The sequence below is a fragment of the Nelumbo nucifera genome, chromosome 6, assembly GCF_055504915.1.
Source record: "Nelumbo nucifera cultivar China Antique chromosome 6, China Antique-T2T, whole genome shotgun sequence".
Lineage (NCBI taxonomy): Eukaryota > Viridiplantae > Streptophyta > Magnoliopsida > Proteales > Nelumbonaceae > Nelumbo > Nelumbo nucifera.
In genome coordinates, this window is record NC_142654.1 from 46135551 (window position 1) to 46153369 (window position 17819).

Consider the following 17819-nt stretch of genomic DNA (forward strand, 5'->3'; position numbering starts at 1 on the left):
CACAGCTGAAGCCCAACTCGCAGAAGAGCCTTGTAGCAGCCCAACTCGAATTCAAGAGCTAAGAGCCCCAATTTCGAATGTATCCTCCAGAAAGAGAGTCTTATTAGATTTAAATTCTTGAATGTAATCCTATCAAGATAAGAAGATTGGATTAGATCACTAGATAAGAGATAGGATAGGATTAGTTCAAAACAGATTAGGACTTTCTAATTTGAAGTTAATCTCCTAAAAGAAGTTGGAAAGCAGTCCTCTCCCCCTGCTATATAAAGAGGTGGGCAGACCAGCTCTAGCATCACTCAATCCAAGGATCCAAGAGATCATCAAGAAACTCAAGCTATCAAGAGAGCAGTTCGGTCATTTTGAAGCAAAGCATGGAGAATTCGAAGATCATGAGCAGCTAAGCTTTTCTTTTCTGGTTCAAAGGGGGAGGTTCGATTGAGTCATTGTGAGGTTCTATATTTAATTTAAGATCTTGCTTTCTAATTCAAGTATTCATTGATTCTTGTGCATATTTTCATTGGATGTTAATGTTAATTAGTCTGAATTAATGTTGATTTTCCTACTGCTATCCATAGTTCGGTGATCCATAATTGTCACAAATAGTGGTACAAGTAGCAATTAGGTTAATATCTTTCTGGGTCAATTGTTCATGACAGCCTTTGACCAATGTATTGACATGTTTTAACCTAAGGGGAATCGATTGAACAGAATTCGATAATTGCAGCTATCTCAATTATTGTTATTTTGGTTTAACTATTTTCACAAAGTTTAATGCTATCATTGATATGGAACGCTATCATACCCAGTCGATTAGTGATAAGTGTTGATCGAATGCTGGGTTTGGTCAGCTGATTTAGGAAAACGCAAGGTTTATTATGGCTATCCTAATAAATCTTAAGGTTAAATACTTGAACTGCAAGACTGCTGAAGTTTACCTATGATCGATGACCAATTGACTCAATCCGAACCCTTGGATCAGAATTCGGTAAGATTGAATTTTCCTTGTTAGTTGTTAATTGCTCTTTTGTTATTTTAGAATTTTAAATTACTCAAATTGCCCACTCTTTATATTGCGCATTCGGTTGAGAAATTAATTATTGGCTCCCTATGGGATTTGACCTGGTACCACAATTACTACAAGTTTATAGTAAGGTGGGACTAGAATTGCAAGACCACCGAAGTCTACCTATGATCGATGGCCAATTGACTAAACCGAGCCCTTGAACCAGAATTCGGTAAGACTGATTACTTCTTGTTAGTTGAATTTGCTATTGCTTTCTTGTTCTTTTAATTTCAGTTATTTAATTTTCCCACTCAGTGATAATATTCATTCGGCTGAGAGATTACTGTTAGCTCCTTGTGGGGTTCGACCTTGTACCACTTTTACTACAAATATTTTGTTGTGGGACTAATACTAATTTTGAGGGCTTCGACAACCCGCCAAAATTTTGCGGACCAAATCTACCAAAACCCAAAACATAAAAGTTGTGGGCCTTCATCTTTCTGATGCCTCTCGAATTGTCCAATTCGTAGTCCGGAATTGAGAGTTATGCCCAGATTACTGACTGTTGCCGAAACTGTGCAAAATCATCCGAATTGCCCTGTTTTCTTCCAATTGCCTTCTTTCTTGCCCTGAATCGAAATACAAGAGTAATGAGTCCATTTAAGTGATAAATTGATGTAAAAGAGTGAATATTAGGGGATAAAAAAGGGTACTTTTTAGTCTTATCAAATCCCCCCACACTTAAACTTTGCCCGTCCTCGGGCAAGGCAAAACTCAAGCAAAACAAAAGAAACTACCTGCTGATTTTCAATCGTTCTTTCTCTTAACATAAGGCCTGATCCATTGCATGCTTCGGTCCAGACTTGGTAACCTTCCCATTTTCCATTTCTTTTTCCCTTTTTCTCGTCCAAGAGTGATCGCAAATCACCATTCCTCATGGTACCAAGTTAACGACAGTCAAGGAAACAAGCCTTCCACCGGCTGAACCTTCTTGGACTAAACAAGTACCCATTGCTTTAACAAACCAATTCAGCCAGATTCAATTATCTTTCTTTGTTTCTTAGGTCAAAACAAGGTGTGTTATTACCATAAGCTTGCTATGTATCACATCTCCACCACTTAGTATGAGTTCCAAGGGTCTGAAGGTGAGAATGGGGTTGGGGTTCTAGGGTGAGTGCATTTTATGCTCCATCTCACCCTTGCTTTCGTTTCTAGATGTGAGTGCATTTTATGCTCCAACTCACATTAGTCACATTTTTTTTTTATGCAAAAGAACGAATCACAAGGCATCACCATCTGATCCATGAACTCACCGATCGTGGTCTCAACATGCCTAACACAACAAGTTCTAGAATAATCAAACCATGCTTGACAGATATTTATGTGAAAATCAATCAAGCCCTTATGCGAACAATTTATATGCATCTTGCTTATTGATCGATTAAAATAATGAGGTACCATATGCAGCCAAAAAAAAATCAGCTAGTCATGCTTGCATCCTATCCTATCTATTCAGCCTAAGCACATGATAAGTCAAAATCATTCAAGGATAAGTTTCCAGGGAGCAGAAATTTCAAAGGGCAAGGTCAAGAATTGATGATCGAAGCATGCTAGGGCTATCCCAATTTCCACCAGATCTCCCTAATCACCCGACTTCAAATATTTGGACTTTATTTTTGATACTTGCAGCAATATAATTTGCGATAAAATTTGCGGAACATGTGATTTTGAATAATCACACCATGTTACTTGGTGCTTGCACTAGACCTTCAACCCAAAAGGCATGCACAAGCAATTTTTGACAAGTACCCACGATGTGATGATTTTCAATCTTAGAACATGTTTTAGGATGGTATGGCTCAACAATTGGCATAAATGCAGTATAGTTTGGGAGGTCGGTATGACACTCAGTCCTTTTTTAATGGTCTGTGATTAAAGACCACTATGCTGACGATAAAAGTTCACAAAACACCTGACTTTAAAGCTTTGATATTTTCAATTCCAGATGAACATAGGATCACTATAATCATGAATGTCATATCTCATGAAATTATGGAAGTCTCTTAATATTCAGATTCCTTTTATTTGCGGTTAAGTTTCACTGGATATTTTGCCTTTGCATAGCTAATGACCAATGACATCTAATGAACGATAAAGCCGCATTCTGAAATCAAATTTCCGTGATGAATAACGAAGTTCTTTCGAAATGTCATTGTGAAGGCTCCCTCATAATGAGAGAACCTTCCTCTATGATTAGAATCGCTAGATGTTAAGAACTTAAGAGTAACACACCAAGGCCGGTAGCCCATAGGCACTATGATAAAGTCACTAGCACACAAATTAATCAAAGTACTTGGAGCACCAACATAAGACAAAAAAATCACATCTTTTCTCTTTTTTTATACAAAATAAGTTACAAAGTGAGTAACTATGGATGTTTACATATCTGCCCAACTTTTCCTCATATTAATCATGTTTTCTAAACCTTGCCTTTGTGCCTCGAAGTCCATTAGATCTTTTATCTCTGCTTCATATTCGGCCAATATCTTCCACTAGCGACTGCATTCTTCCATAAGGCCTTCCATCTTCTCAGTAGATTTCGAGTGGCTGGCCTTGACTATTCTTAGATGTAGGCGCACATCCTTTAGCGACTAACCTAACACGGACTACGATCCCCTGAGACCAGCCTTCCAAAATGAATGTGCTAACAAGATGGCACGTTCCTCAATCGACTTCATATGGAAGCCCATAATTGAAAAACACTAGCAGGTCTTCAACCACCAAGTAAAATTGGCCATGAGAATTCATCGCAGGGTCCGTTCATGATAAAGTCCATCATGGTCGCAATAGTATGCAGGGTTGGCCCTACGACCACTGGGAGAAGGGCAGTAGGAAGTAACTAACCACTGCGGATGACGATTGCAACAAATTTTGCCACTAAGCTTGACATAGAATACTTTCCATTCCTACAAAGCCCCTGGATATGCACGGTGTTTATGGCTTCGTAGCCCAAGGAGGCAATGTCATTCTTGTTGTAATACTTCATGAGCTCTTCTCGGACCAAAGCAAGCTCCTCATCATACGGCAACCCCTCAATTAGAGACAGCACCCCCGATCCTGCGACTTCATCTTCAGGCTGGACCTCTGGGTTAGCGGAAACTTCGGCTTTGATAGCGGCAGTAGGAGAGGAGGTCTCCTTGCAATAAGTCTCCGGCACTAGCGTTTCATGCGGTTCCTCAACTCGCACCATGATGGTACTAGTCTCTTACACTTCATCATCACTCTGATGTGATCTAGATATGGGAGGTTCAAATGCTTCCATAGGATCTTCTTCTTCCTGTGCCACAGTAGCTGGAGCGATACCACCCATTCCAGTATTTTTAGCAACCTCTTGGCCCTGATTGGGGGGCTTTGATGCCTGTAATTCTTGTAATAGTCACTTGATGAACGGTGAGATTGGCACAATAGATGGGTCCATCTCACAAGGAATCTGCGATGAGGTAAATTATGAAAGTTAGTATAATAAGTCAATCACAAATAAATGAAAAGAGAATATATACGTACCTCCCCACTCACACCCTTGGAGGGGGCTTCCAGAACATCTGTACCTGGCAGAACATCGTTGGTCTCCATAAACTTCAAAAAAGAAAATGAATATGAGTTAGTTACAAATAGGAAAATTAATCGCAACAATAATGAAACAATAGGAGCAGAGAGATAAGTTCACTTCCCTACCAAGTCTTCTTCTTTCGGTCCCCTCTTCTGAGGTCGGGGATTCATCTTCTTCATGCATCCACTTGAGAAACGGACACAAGTAACCTTACTGGGCAAGATAGCAATCATTGACTATGCTGATTCTATGTCAGAGCGATCTTTCTCCATGGGTGTCGCAGCAGGGGCCTCTTGCTTGGCCTTAGTCCAACATTCTCGTGCTTGCGTTGAAGCCACGTCTGAGCTAGTGACCTGCGGTACAACTGATGTGTGAGTTGGGTGAGACACTCGCTGACCTCGGCCTCTTCACTATAGGAAGATGGCTACTCTCTCCCTCCTTTAAGATCGGGTGCTTCCCCTCACCCTTTTGTTCACCTTCTTCGGGGAGTGCCATGTAGGCTAGACTCTCACCTTTGATGGTAGCATGATCTTGAAGAGGAGATAAGATGTGTCTCAGGTGAGGGTTTGATCTCATCAATATCTGAAAAACCCCAAACAATGCACAGAGGTAAGCAAAGTGGAGGGACATGCAGCCCTAAACCTTCGAATACCCAGCGATAGGAAATCTTGAACACCTAGGAAAGGCAAGTTTATGGCGTCGGACCTAGAAAACATTGATGTGGCTCATTGTGACACTAGCAAGTGCACTAGCCTTTCAAGTAGTAGAGTAGTGAATAAAGTATCGTTCCCATGAGGATTTAGGAAAAAATTACCAATACAAAATTGGATACTTCTTATCTGATCAACAATAAATCAAAACTTTATTCAAAAGCTAAAAATCCTAAACTAAAATCTATCTAAATTATTGGTCCAATTGCTTTCAATTCAGGTTAGAAGAGTAAGCAGTTAATGTCAATCTCAGAATTCAGCTATCAATCAAATTGAACCATTTGAATAGATTATGATTGAGCCTTGGTTTGGTGAAACCCCAAGGTCATGAACACCCTCTCTCGAGCGCATGTTCATCCTATTGATGGGAATAAAAAGTATCATATTTTTATCCCCAAATATTCATTCTTTACATTAAATTAGCACTTTATTAGACTCATTACTCTTGTATTTCGATTCAGGGCAAGCAAGAAGGCAAATGGAGGAAAACAAGGCTAATCGGATGATTTTGCACAGTTTTGGCACCGTTCAGTAATCGGGGTATAACTCTCAACTCCGGACTCCGATTGAGATGATTCAAGATGAACTGGAAACATAAGGGAGAATGCCACAACTCTCGTGTTTTTTGTTTTGACAGATTCGGTCTGCATCGAGTTCAAAATCTGGCCTAAAGTTGGAACAAATTCGTAGTAAAGCCCAGTTCACAGCTGAAGCCCAATTCGTAGGAAAGCCTTGTAGCGGCCCAAGTTATTAAAGAGCCCAACTCGAATTCAAGAATAAAGAGTCCCATCAGATTCAAATTTAAAATGTAATCCTAGAAGGATAAGATGATTGAGATTAGATTACTAGATAAGAGAAATTACTAGATAAGAGATAGGATAGGATTAGATCAAAACTGATTAGGACTTTCTTTTTTTGAGGATAATCTCCTAAGAGGAGTTGGAGAGAGCCCCTCCTCCTAAAGCTATATAAAGGGGGAGGGGGACCAGCTTTAGGCATCAATCAATCACTCAATCAATTCAGAAGATCAGTCCATTCATCTAGGAAGCAGAGCAAGAGGGAGTCGACAACCATGAGCGGCTAAGCTTTTATTTTCTAATTCAAGGGGGATTTTCGATTCAATTGTGTCATCGTGAGGTTCTGTGTTTAATTTAAATTCTTGCTTTTAATTCAAGTATTCATTGATTCTTGTGCATGTTCTTATGGATGTTAATGTTAATCAGTCTAACAAATTAATTAATGTTGATCTTCCTACTGCTATCCATGGTTCGATGATCCGTAATTGTCATGAATAGTGGTACAAGTAGCAATTAGGTTATTAGCCTACATGGGTCAATTGTTCGTGACAGCCTTTGACCAATGTACGGGTATGTTTTAACCTAAGGGGAATCAACGAAACAAGATTTAATAATTGCAGCTATCTCAATTATTGTTATTTTGGTTTAACTGTTTTCACAAAGGTTATTGCTATCATTAATTGATATGGAACGCTATCGTACCCAGTCGGTTAATGATAAGTGTTGATCGAATGCTGGGTTTGGTCAACTAATTCAGGAAAACACGAGGTTTATTATGGCTATCCTAATAAATCTTAAGGTTAAATACTTGAACTGCAAGACTGCTGAAGTTTACCTATGATCGATGACCAATAAACTCAATCCGAACCCTTGGATCAGAATTCGATAAGATTGAATTTTCCTTGTTAGTTGTTAATTGCTCTTTTGTTATTTTAGAATTTTAAATTACTCAAATTGCCCACTCTTTATATTGCGCATTCGGTTGAGAAATTAATTACTGGCTCACTATGGGATTCGACCTGGTACCACAGTTACTACAAGTTTATAGTAAGGTGGGACTAGAATTAATTTTGAGGGCTTCGACAACTTGTCACCTATGCATGAGTGACGGTTCTTCTATCTCTAACAAGAATCTAATCCCCATGCATGCATTTCTTCAAACACTTCTAAGGCATCAATTCAAATATGAATTGATAACCAATTAAATTGTGCAATTTATCTCTAACCTTGCATCCAATTCAGTTCTCGAATAATAGATTTGAATTCCTAGAGTCTTTCTCAAGCACACTAAGAATTCCAAGCTTAGATCTATTCAACCAATCTGAAAATTTGCAGATCTGAATTCTCTTTCAAGCAATTCAGATCTTGCAATCTCAGATCTGAGAAATCAGATCTGAATTTTGAAAGTTTAATTGACTGTATTGATCTACAATTAACCCTTATTCAAGAAACTTCAAGAACAATTCACACCCATTCAAATGAATAAAAAAGAAATTGATTGCTGATCTGAAATTTTACAAATTTAATTACATCAAGAAAGAATGGAAGAGGGAGAAAGAAAAAATTACAACAAGGAAGCTGAATTCGAATCAAAGGAAATTGAAACTAGAAGGGAGTTATTACAATAGATTTCTGAATCAAAAACCCCAAATTTTGAACTCACCTTCTCTTCTTGCTAGCTTGACTGGAACTCCTTTAGCCCTTCTTCTTCTCCTCCTTGCGCCTAGCCCTTCTTCTCTTCTCTTCTTTTCAAGGTATTCAAACTTCTAGGAGTGGGAGAGCCTTTCTCTCAAGCAATTGAACACCTTCCTGAAAGAATGGTAGGATCCAACGTATGGACGCCAAAAGAATGTAGAATGGGTGGGCGAATTTCAAAAATTTTCCTACCTTCTTCCAACTGGGAATCGTATTCCCTAAATATAGAATACAATATTCAAGGATCCTACTTGAACCATAATCGAACCAGATCTGAACCAAAGACAAGGGAGGAATTATACCAGATCCAGAGAAGTAGTATCTCCCAAAGTTGGTGTTCACGCCCAAAGAGGACACCAAGATCCGCTGCTGCTAAAGATGACACAGTTGTATGTGTAACGGAACCAGAAGAGTGCGTCCTACACACTGAATCCTTCGCAAGAATCCTCTGGAAGCACTGAGCACCAAATCTTTTCAGTTCATTTTGCAAAACTGATATCAAGAACTGATTTCTTGATTTCTTTCCTTCAAAGATCGAATCTTGTCAGAAAAATGGTGGCAGCTGGAGGAGAACTCCTGAGATGAAGATAGCTGAAAATGCTTCTCTTCTCTCTGGACTGTGTATGAGATCCAATCTCAATTCACAGGATGATTTCTTGCGCACAAACCCTATGTTCGAATTCTGATCTTGTTCTCTTAGGGTTTCTCCTCTTTTCTTCTTGATTATGAAACCTCCTAAGGAGGAGTTATCCCAATCCAAATCAGTATCTGGAAAGGGGATGATCTTAATCCTATCTGCAGATTAGGTTAGCTTACTCCTAATCTTATTAGGAGGTTACCAGATTTAAATCTGATTTGAATTTGGTCTCTCAGAGTGGATAAGTTTAAAGGCCTAATCCTTTTGCTAACTTTAATCTCAGATCCGCCCGATAAATGGGTGATCATATCTGCCCATTTCGAAATGGGCTTTTGGCCCATTAAGTGTTCAGTGCTTAACTAGTTTCCAATCTGCTGCTCAGTTGGGCTTCTTTGTATGGCGTGGGACCCAAGCATTGATCTACACACTACCCACATGGGTTCGGCCTAGCCTTTATTACAAGGCCTAGACAAATTCACTGAGAAGCCCAGTGAACCCTTGAGCCCATCACATGGACCATATGGGCCCAACACTTACATTAAGTGGTCCTTGGGCCAAGCCATCTTATAAAATCCCAGGGACTATGAGCAGGTGCAAGATTAGCTCATCGGGTACTATCCTAAATGGCCTTACACTTAACCTCTCAGTCCATAATGATCAAGCACTGCCCAACAAGAGAGGACCTCTCCCTCGGCTGCAAGGAACAGTGCTACACTCTCCACTCATATGGATCCCGGGAATTAAAACCATTTGCAAACATTTTGAAACCGTATATATATATATATATCATATATAAATTTTGCAAAACAAAATTCCAACGATTGAAATCAACTGCCGGCAGTTTGGTTTCCATCAGAGAGAGTGCATTCCCGATCATTACCTTTGTCCGACAAAGGGGCTGATCCTCTCACTACGATCACCCACTCAAATGAATTCTCAGAGTGCCCCAACATGCCCAGGTTTTGACCCCCGCTAAGGATCTCACTGATTGGCATATCAAAGACAGCCCAATCCGACACCTAGTGAAGTATCATAATCGAGTCTAGGGGTCAGGTGTAACTTTCTAGTTTTGCCCATCTGTCTCCAAGGTCCAGGGCAATACTGGAAATCTGGTCCGGTTCAAGGATTCGAGTAATCCCATACTGCATGTGCCTTGGGTCCTACCCTGGTGGCCGAGACAGGCCATCCCAACACTTGGCGGCACATTAGTATCAGCCTTGGTAGGATAAATCTCCCCAGACTTATCCAATGGCTGTGAATTTTAAAACTAACCCGAGTCTCAATAAGTGTCCAGTTTTAGGGTCTTACACAGAATTATACCAAACAAAATGAATCAAACATGCACTTTATTTATTTACACTAAATATCAAAAGTACATCAAATCAGATTGAAGCTAAGGGCATACAAAACTGTCTAATAGCTCCCACTTGCACTTAGGTCCAATCTGTACAAGTCGGAGTCCCATACCTTCCACGTGTTTCTCAAACACCTTCTGTGTCAATGGCTTAGTCAATGGGTCTGCCACATTATCCGCTAATGCTACCTTCTAAATTAGGCCATCCCCTCTACCAACGATCTCCCGTAGTACGTGGTACTTCCTCTCGATGTGCTTTGACTTCGAGTGGGCCCGAGGCTCTTTAGCTTGGGCGGTCGCTCCATTGTTGTCACACAACAACGGGATGGGTGATGTGCTGGACGGAGTCACTCCCAATTTGTGTATGAATTTCTTTATCCACACGGCTTCCTTGGCAGCTTCACTTGTGGCAATGTACTCGGCCTCGGTTGTGGAATCTGTAGTGCACCCCTGTTTGCTGCTTTTCCAACAAACAGCACACGATCCTATCGTGAAAACATACCCAAATGTAGACTTTCTATCATCTGGATCCGACTGGCAATCGACATCAGTATACCCTAGAACTTGCAGTGAACTACCATCGAATACCAGACATAACTCTTTTGTCCTTCGAAGGTATTTGAGTATGTTCTTCACAGCAGTCCAATGCTCCTACCTTTGGTTGGCCTGGAATCTGCTTACCACACTTACCGCTTGAGCAATGTTTGGGCGAGTGCACAGCATGGCATACATGATGCTCCCTATGGCTAAGGCATAGGGAATGTCTCTCATGCTCTCAATCTCCTCAGAAGCCTTGGGAGACATCTTCTTGGAGAGAGTGACTCCGTGCCAGAAAGGAACGTTTCCTTTCTTGGAGTTCTCCATGTTGTATCTTTTGACAATTTTGTCAATGTAAGCAGCCTGGGATAATCCAATTATCCGCTTCGATCTATCTCTATAGAGTAAAAGACCGAGTATATAGGAAGCTTTTCCAAGATCTTTCATGGAGAACTGCCGTGATATCCATACCTTGACAAAAGTCAACATTCCTACATCATTCCCAATGAGTAGGATATCGTCCACGTACAACACCAAAAAGTTGTTCTTATCCCCATTGGACTTCCTGTAAACACAGGGCTCATCCGGATTCTGCTCAAAGTCAAACATTTTGACGGCAAAATCAAAATGGATGTTCCAACTCTTAGAAGCCTGCTTAAGTCCATATATGGATTTATTAAGTTTACATACCATGTGTTCCTGACCAACAGCAATGAAGCCTTACGGTTGCTGCATGTAGATATCTTCATTAAGATCTCCATTTAGGAACGCGGTTTTGACATCCATCTACCAAATCTCGTAGTCATGGTATGCTGCTACAGCTAGCAGGATCCTAATGGATTTAAGCATGGCCACAGGTGAAAAAGTTTCCTCATAATTGATGCCTTCTTTCTGAGTATACCCGTTCGCCACCAAACGAGCTTTGTAGGTCTCAATCCTACCATCGGGACCCTTCTTCCTCTTGTAGATCCATTTGCAACCAATTGCTTTTATCCCAGAGGGCGGATCTACTAGAGTCTAGACCCCATTGGTCTTCATCGAGTCCATCTCAGCTCTCAAGGCCTCTACCCACTTTTGGGAATCTATGTCTAGCATAGCTTCCGCATAAGTTACGGGATCCTTCTCACTAGTCAAGGCCACCAGGTAACTATCCTGGTCATAACCATATCGGACTGGTGGCCTGGATACCCGAGCGGATCTTCTAGGTTGGTTACTACCTGGAACTTATGGGACATCTCCCACTGCTCCTGAGCTCTCCTCATCAAGAACTATTTCCTGACGATGGGTGTCCAGGATGTATTCGGTTTCTAAGAATTGGGCATTTCGATTGCAGAACACTTTCTGCTCTCTTGGGTCATAGAATAGATAACCCACCAAATCTTTTGGGTAGCCTATAAATAGGCAACGACTGGTTTTGGATTCCAACTTGTCTGCACTCATTGTTTTAACGTTAGCAGGACAACCCCAAATCTTCAAGTGTCTTACACTTGGCTTCCTTCCGGTCCATAGTTCATATGGAGTTTTTGGAACCGATTTGGTTGGAACCCGATTCAGCACATAGATAGCAGTCTCTAATGCATATCCCCAAAAGGATGTGGGTAATTCTGAGCGTACGAGAAGTGACCGGACCATGTCCAACAAGGTCCTATTCCTCCTCTCTGAAACACCGTTGAGTTGAGGTGTAGCAGGAGGAGCTAATTGTGACACTATCCCGTTGACCTTCAAGTAGTCCCTGAATTCGTTAGAGAGATACTCGCCACTTCGATCTAATCGAAGGGCCTTAATTTCTCTCCCTAACTGTTTCTCGACTTCCTGTCTGAACTCTTTGAACTTTTCAAAGGATTTTGACTTGTGTCTCATTAGCTACACGTAACCATATCGTGAAAAATCATCTGTAAAGGTGATGAAATACACGTGTTGATTCCGTATCCTACACTCAGGGGACCACATACATCAGTATGTATTAGGTCAAGGGTGCCTACACATCTTTCAGGCTTACCGTTAAATGGCCGCTTAGTCATCTTACCTTGGAGGCAAGGCTCACAAGTGGGAATATTTTCTACGGTTAGAAAATCTAAAGGACCATCCTTTACCAGTCTTGTGATTCGGTCAACACCGTTATGGCCAAGTCGGTAATGCCAGAGGCATGTGAGACTTACTGTATCACGAGTCCTTTTCTTGGGGTTTTCAATCGACGTAGTTTCGGTCAAGTTAGTTTCCAGAGAAGGATGCAGAACATAGAGACCGTTCTATATTTTCCTACATGCGATGAATTTTTTATTCCGTTTAACAGTAATCATATTACTAAAATAAACAGTATATCCATCAGCACACAGTTTAGAAACAGAAATTAAATTTCTTCTCAAGTTTTGTACATAAAGACAATCTTTAAGTACAAGCACTCCTTCTCTAAAGACTAATTCTATGGTTCCTATTGCAACAACTGCAACACTTGCAGTCGTTCCCAAGAACAGTGTCACTTCTCCTTCACTCATTCTTCTGCAAACTTTGAACCCCTGCAGTGAGTTACACGGATAAGTTGAAGCCCTGGAGTCAACACACCAGGACATAGAAGTCACTAACATATTAGTTTCTATGACACAAGTTTCGATGTTACCTTTCTTAGATTCCAGGTAGGTAGGACATTTCCTCTTCCAGTGGCCGGTCTGCTCAAAGAAGTGATAGACATCAGATGCCTTGTTCTTCTTCTGCTTCTTGGGTTTGGTAGCTTTCATCTGGGGCTTCTTTGCCTTCTCTTTTTCTTGCCCGATTTGTTAGCTTCAGCAAGCATAACCATAGGCTCATCCTTCTTAAGTCCTTGGCCCTCTACAACATATTTCTGAGTTCCTGGACGCTGACATTCAGCTTGTTCATGTTATAGTTCATTGTGAATGCATTGAAGGAAGAGGGAAAAGAATTCAGGATGGCATCTACTTGCGTGCCAAGATCTAGCTCGGATCCAAGGGCTTCGAGTTCGTTAATGTAGCCCATCATCCGAAGACAATGGTCATGAACTTTCTGCCCTTTGGACATCAGCACGATCATGAACAGTTTCAAGACCTTCTGTCGAGCAGAACAATTCTGCTCTCCATACATTGTCTTTAGACTGTTCAATATGTCCTTGGCTAGTTCGATCTGATGGAACTGCCTCTGTATTGAGTTGTCTAGTGAGGCAATGACAAAGAAGCGGGCTCTGGAGTTCTTATCCTCCCAATCTTGGTAGTCCCTCCTACGGGCCTCAGAAGCCCTATCTCCCGGACGCTCCGGGGCAGAATTTTTCACCACCTTATCTAACTTTTCGGAAGTTAGGACTAGCATAAGATTTCTGTACCAGTCGGCATAGTTTGGGCCCTTAAGCTTGTTATCGTCTAGAAGCTTTGCGAATTGACTGTTTGCCATTTTCTGATAAAACAACAAAGATGTTAGTCCACAACCTTAGTTTGATTCATGTTACCTACATAGATATGGTTTTTAATCTATGTTACATTCCCATTTGTTCATCGCTGAGATTTCCCTCCTTTCTCAGTGACGGAGACGGCGAAATGTCTCTGGAAATGTGGGAAATCACATAGGGTGCGTGAAGCCAACTGTTTCTGCTGCATAACCCCGCCCCTTTCTATGACGGATCATATCCACTCATCAAATAAGTTTCCCTTTGGCCTCTATCAGACAAGGTTCAGAGCCGTTTTCAGGTAAACCTTTCTGTCCAGTGAATGCTCACCCATCATATTTAGGTTATGCCATGGTACCGTGAGAGAGTTCCCATTTTCTGGTGAAGCTCCTCCCACATTGGTCTATGACGCCCCTATCATCTTATGAAACACTCTGACAGATCCAACAGCAAATGGATAGCCCAATTTTATGGTGCGTTTCCTCATTACTAAAGGACCCATCATTGTGCTAATGACGGAAGGCCTTTAGAGAGTCCATCATATGGATCTCCCTATCACATGCACTCATATTTGCTGGAGGGAACAAAATTACGCCCTAGTTCTAGTTTAGGTTAAACCAGAGTGGCTCCCACTGACTTTCATAAAGTCAGATTTCTGGTGGGCCTTAATCGGCTAGGGTTTCTGCACGCATCCCTTTTTCAGGGTTGTGGGGCCCACTAAGTAAGGAGGGGTCATCCAATGACCTTAAGGGACACCATGGCATTGATGTAAATTCAGCCATGGTGTGCACAAGAGCCACTAATGAGTCATCATGGGCCAAGTCCTTATGGCCCATGGTCGCAACACATTAAACATCCAAAAATCACATGTAAAGCAAGAATTGATCCAATCAATTAACTACTGTAAAGCCCATTGAACAGCCCATTTAAAATCCATAACATTACTAATTAATGTCGACTAGGTATATGGGCAGAATCGTAGTTAGCAGTTCGGCCCATACAACTTTTCTCACAAGAGTGGGCTTTTGCAGTTTTAACCTTTTAAAACTAGGCTTTACAGGTGGGCCGAATTAATCCCTGTAATTGAACATCAGATTTGGAACAGCAAGTGTGAGAAAAAATGGACTGAAAACAGTCCCCTTCGAACCCTAGATTCGGTCCAAACAGTTTTGGTCCAATCTAGTTCGAAATTGTCTGAAACTGATTTTCAATTCAAGAGTTAATTCATGAAAGATCTGAAATTAATAATTTTGATTTTAAATAAACACAAATCAAATATGGACTATTCGCACCACCTGCAAAACAGAGGTTAATCACTAGGGTTGCAGTTTCATAAACTGCAAATCGCAGAAAGCAATCTCTCCATCTACAAATCTCCAGCACCGCCTTCTTCTTCCTTCTTCTTCAATCAAAAACAGAAATCTTATTTCTATTAATTAATTACATTCGTGATCAAATCCTATACATTCAGTCTAGAAAATAAAAAAAAAATTATTTACAAACCGAATTGATTGAATAATAAATAAAAAAGGGTGCGCAGACCATTTGCGCCAAATCTGCAATGCGATCTCCAGGTTTGAACAACCCATTAAATCAAAATAAATAAAGAATAGTTCTAAATAAATTTTGGATTTAACAGAAATTAATTTCAGATCAATCACCCTTAACAAGAAACATTTCTCGAAATAAAGAAAATAATCTACCCAAATCTTGGCAGAACATCTTCTGTCTATCTGCGCAGGTTCAGATCTGATTTTCTTTTGGTTCAAGATTCAAACCTGTGGCTCTGATACCACTGAAAGAATGGTAGGATCCATCGTATGGATGCCAAAAGATTGTGGAATGGGTGGGCAAATTTCAAAAATTTTCCTACCTTCTTCCAATTGAGAATCGTATTCCCTAAATTTAGAATACAATATTCAAGGATCTTACTTGAACCATAATCGAACCAGATCTGAACCAAAGACAAGGGAGGAATTATACCTGATCCAGAGAAGCAGTATCTCCCAAAGATGGTGATCACGCCCAAAGAGGACACCAAGATCCGCTCCTGCTGAAGATGACACAGCTGTATGTGGAACGGAACCAGCAGAGTGCATCCTACACACTGAATCCTTCGCAAGAATCCTCTGGAAGCTCTGAGCACCAAGTTTTTTTGGTTCCTTTTGCAAAACTAATATCAAGAACTGATTTCTTGATTTCTTTCCTTCAAAGATCGAATCTTGTCAGAAAAATGGCGGCGGCTGGAGGAGAACTCTTGAAATGAAGATAGCTGAAATTGCTTCTCTTCTCTCTGGACTGTGTATGAGATCCAATCTCAATTCACAGGATGATTTCTTGCGCACAAACCCTATGTTCGAATTCTGATCTTGTTCTCTTAGGGTTTCTCCTCTTTTCTTCTTGATTAAGAAACCTCCTAAGGAGGAGTTATCCCAATCCAAATCAGTATTTGGAAAGGGGATGATCTTAATCCTATCTGCAGATTAGGTTAGCTTACTCCCGATCTTATCATGAGGTTACCAGATTCAAATCTGATTTGAATTTGGTCTCTCAGAGTGGATAAGGTTAAAGGCCCAATCCTTTTGTTAACTTTAATCTTAGATCCGCCCCATAAATGGGTGATCATATCTGCCTAGTTCGAAATGGGCTTTTGGCCCATTAAGTGTTCAGTGTTTAACTATTTCCAATCTGCTGCCCAGTTGGGCTTCTTTGTATGGCGTGGGACCCAAGCATTGATCTACACACCAGCCACATGGGTTCGGCCCAGCCTTTATTACAAGGCCTAGCCGAATTCACTGAGAAGCCCAGTGAACCCTTGAGCCCATCACATGGACCCCATGAGACTGTGGGCAAGTGCATGATTAGCCCATCAGGTACTATTCTAAATGGCCTTACACTTAACCTCTCAGCCCATAATGATCAAGCATTGCCCGACAAGAGAGGACATCTCCCTCGGCTGCAAGGAACAGTGCTGCACTCTCCACTCACATGGATCCCGGGATTTAAAACCATTTGCAAACATTTTGAAACCGTATGTATATATATATATATATCATATATAAATTTTGCAAAACAAAATTCCAACGATTGAAATCAACTGCCGGAAGTTTGGTTTCCATCAGAGAGAGTCATTCCCGATTATTACCTTTGTCCGACAAAGGGGCTGATCCTGTCACTACGATCACCCACTCAGATGAATTCTCAGATTGCCCCAACATGCCCAAGTTTTGACCCCCGCTAAGGATCTCACTGATTGGCATATCAAAGACAGCCCAATCCGACACCTAGTGAAGTATCATAATCGAGTCTCGGGGTCATGTGTAACTTTCCAGTTTTGTCCATCTGTCTCCAATGTCCTGGGCAATACTGGAAATCTGGTCCGGTTCAAGGATTCGAGTAATCCCATGCTGCATGTGCCTTGGGTCTTACCTTGGTGGCCGAGACAGGCCATCCCAACACTTGGCGGTACACCAGTATCAGCCTTGGCAGGATAAATCTCCCCAGACTTATCCAGTGGCTGTGAATTTTAAAACTAACCCAAGTCTCAATAAGTGTCCAGTTTTAGGGTCTTATACAGAATTATACCAAACAACATGAATCAAGCATGCACTTTATTTATTTACACTAAATATCAAAAGTACATCAAATCAGATTGTAGCTAAGGGTATACAAAACTGTCTAACACTTCCCCCTTTCTAGAGGCCTCTTTATATAGATTTTCAAGGGGGCTCTTGCCCCTTCTTGAAGCCTCTAGAATGGGGTGTATTACACCCCCTTCTTGAACTTTCTAGAGATTTCTTGAAAGCCTTCTAAGAGTTGCCGCCCCCAACTCTTGAAGGGATGAGATATCCATCGTATGGATGCCCGAATCTTGTGGAATAGAATGGGCGAATTTCAAAAATTTCTCTCCATCCTAGTAGGAATCGTATTAACTATTTTAGAAAAATCATATTTTTCAAGGATCAATCTTGAACCAAGAACCGAACTAGATCTGAACAAAAGCAATAGGAGAGGAATATACCTGATATGGAGAAATAGTATCTCCCAATGTAGGTGTTCACGCCCAAGGAAGGAACCAAAAACTG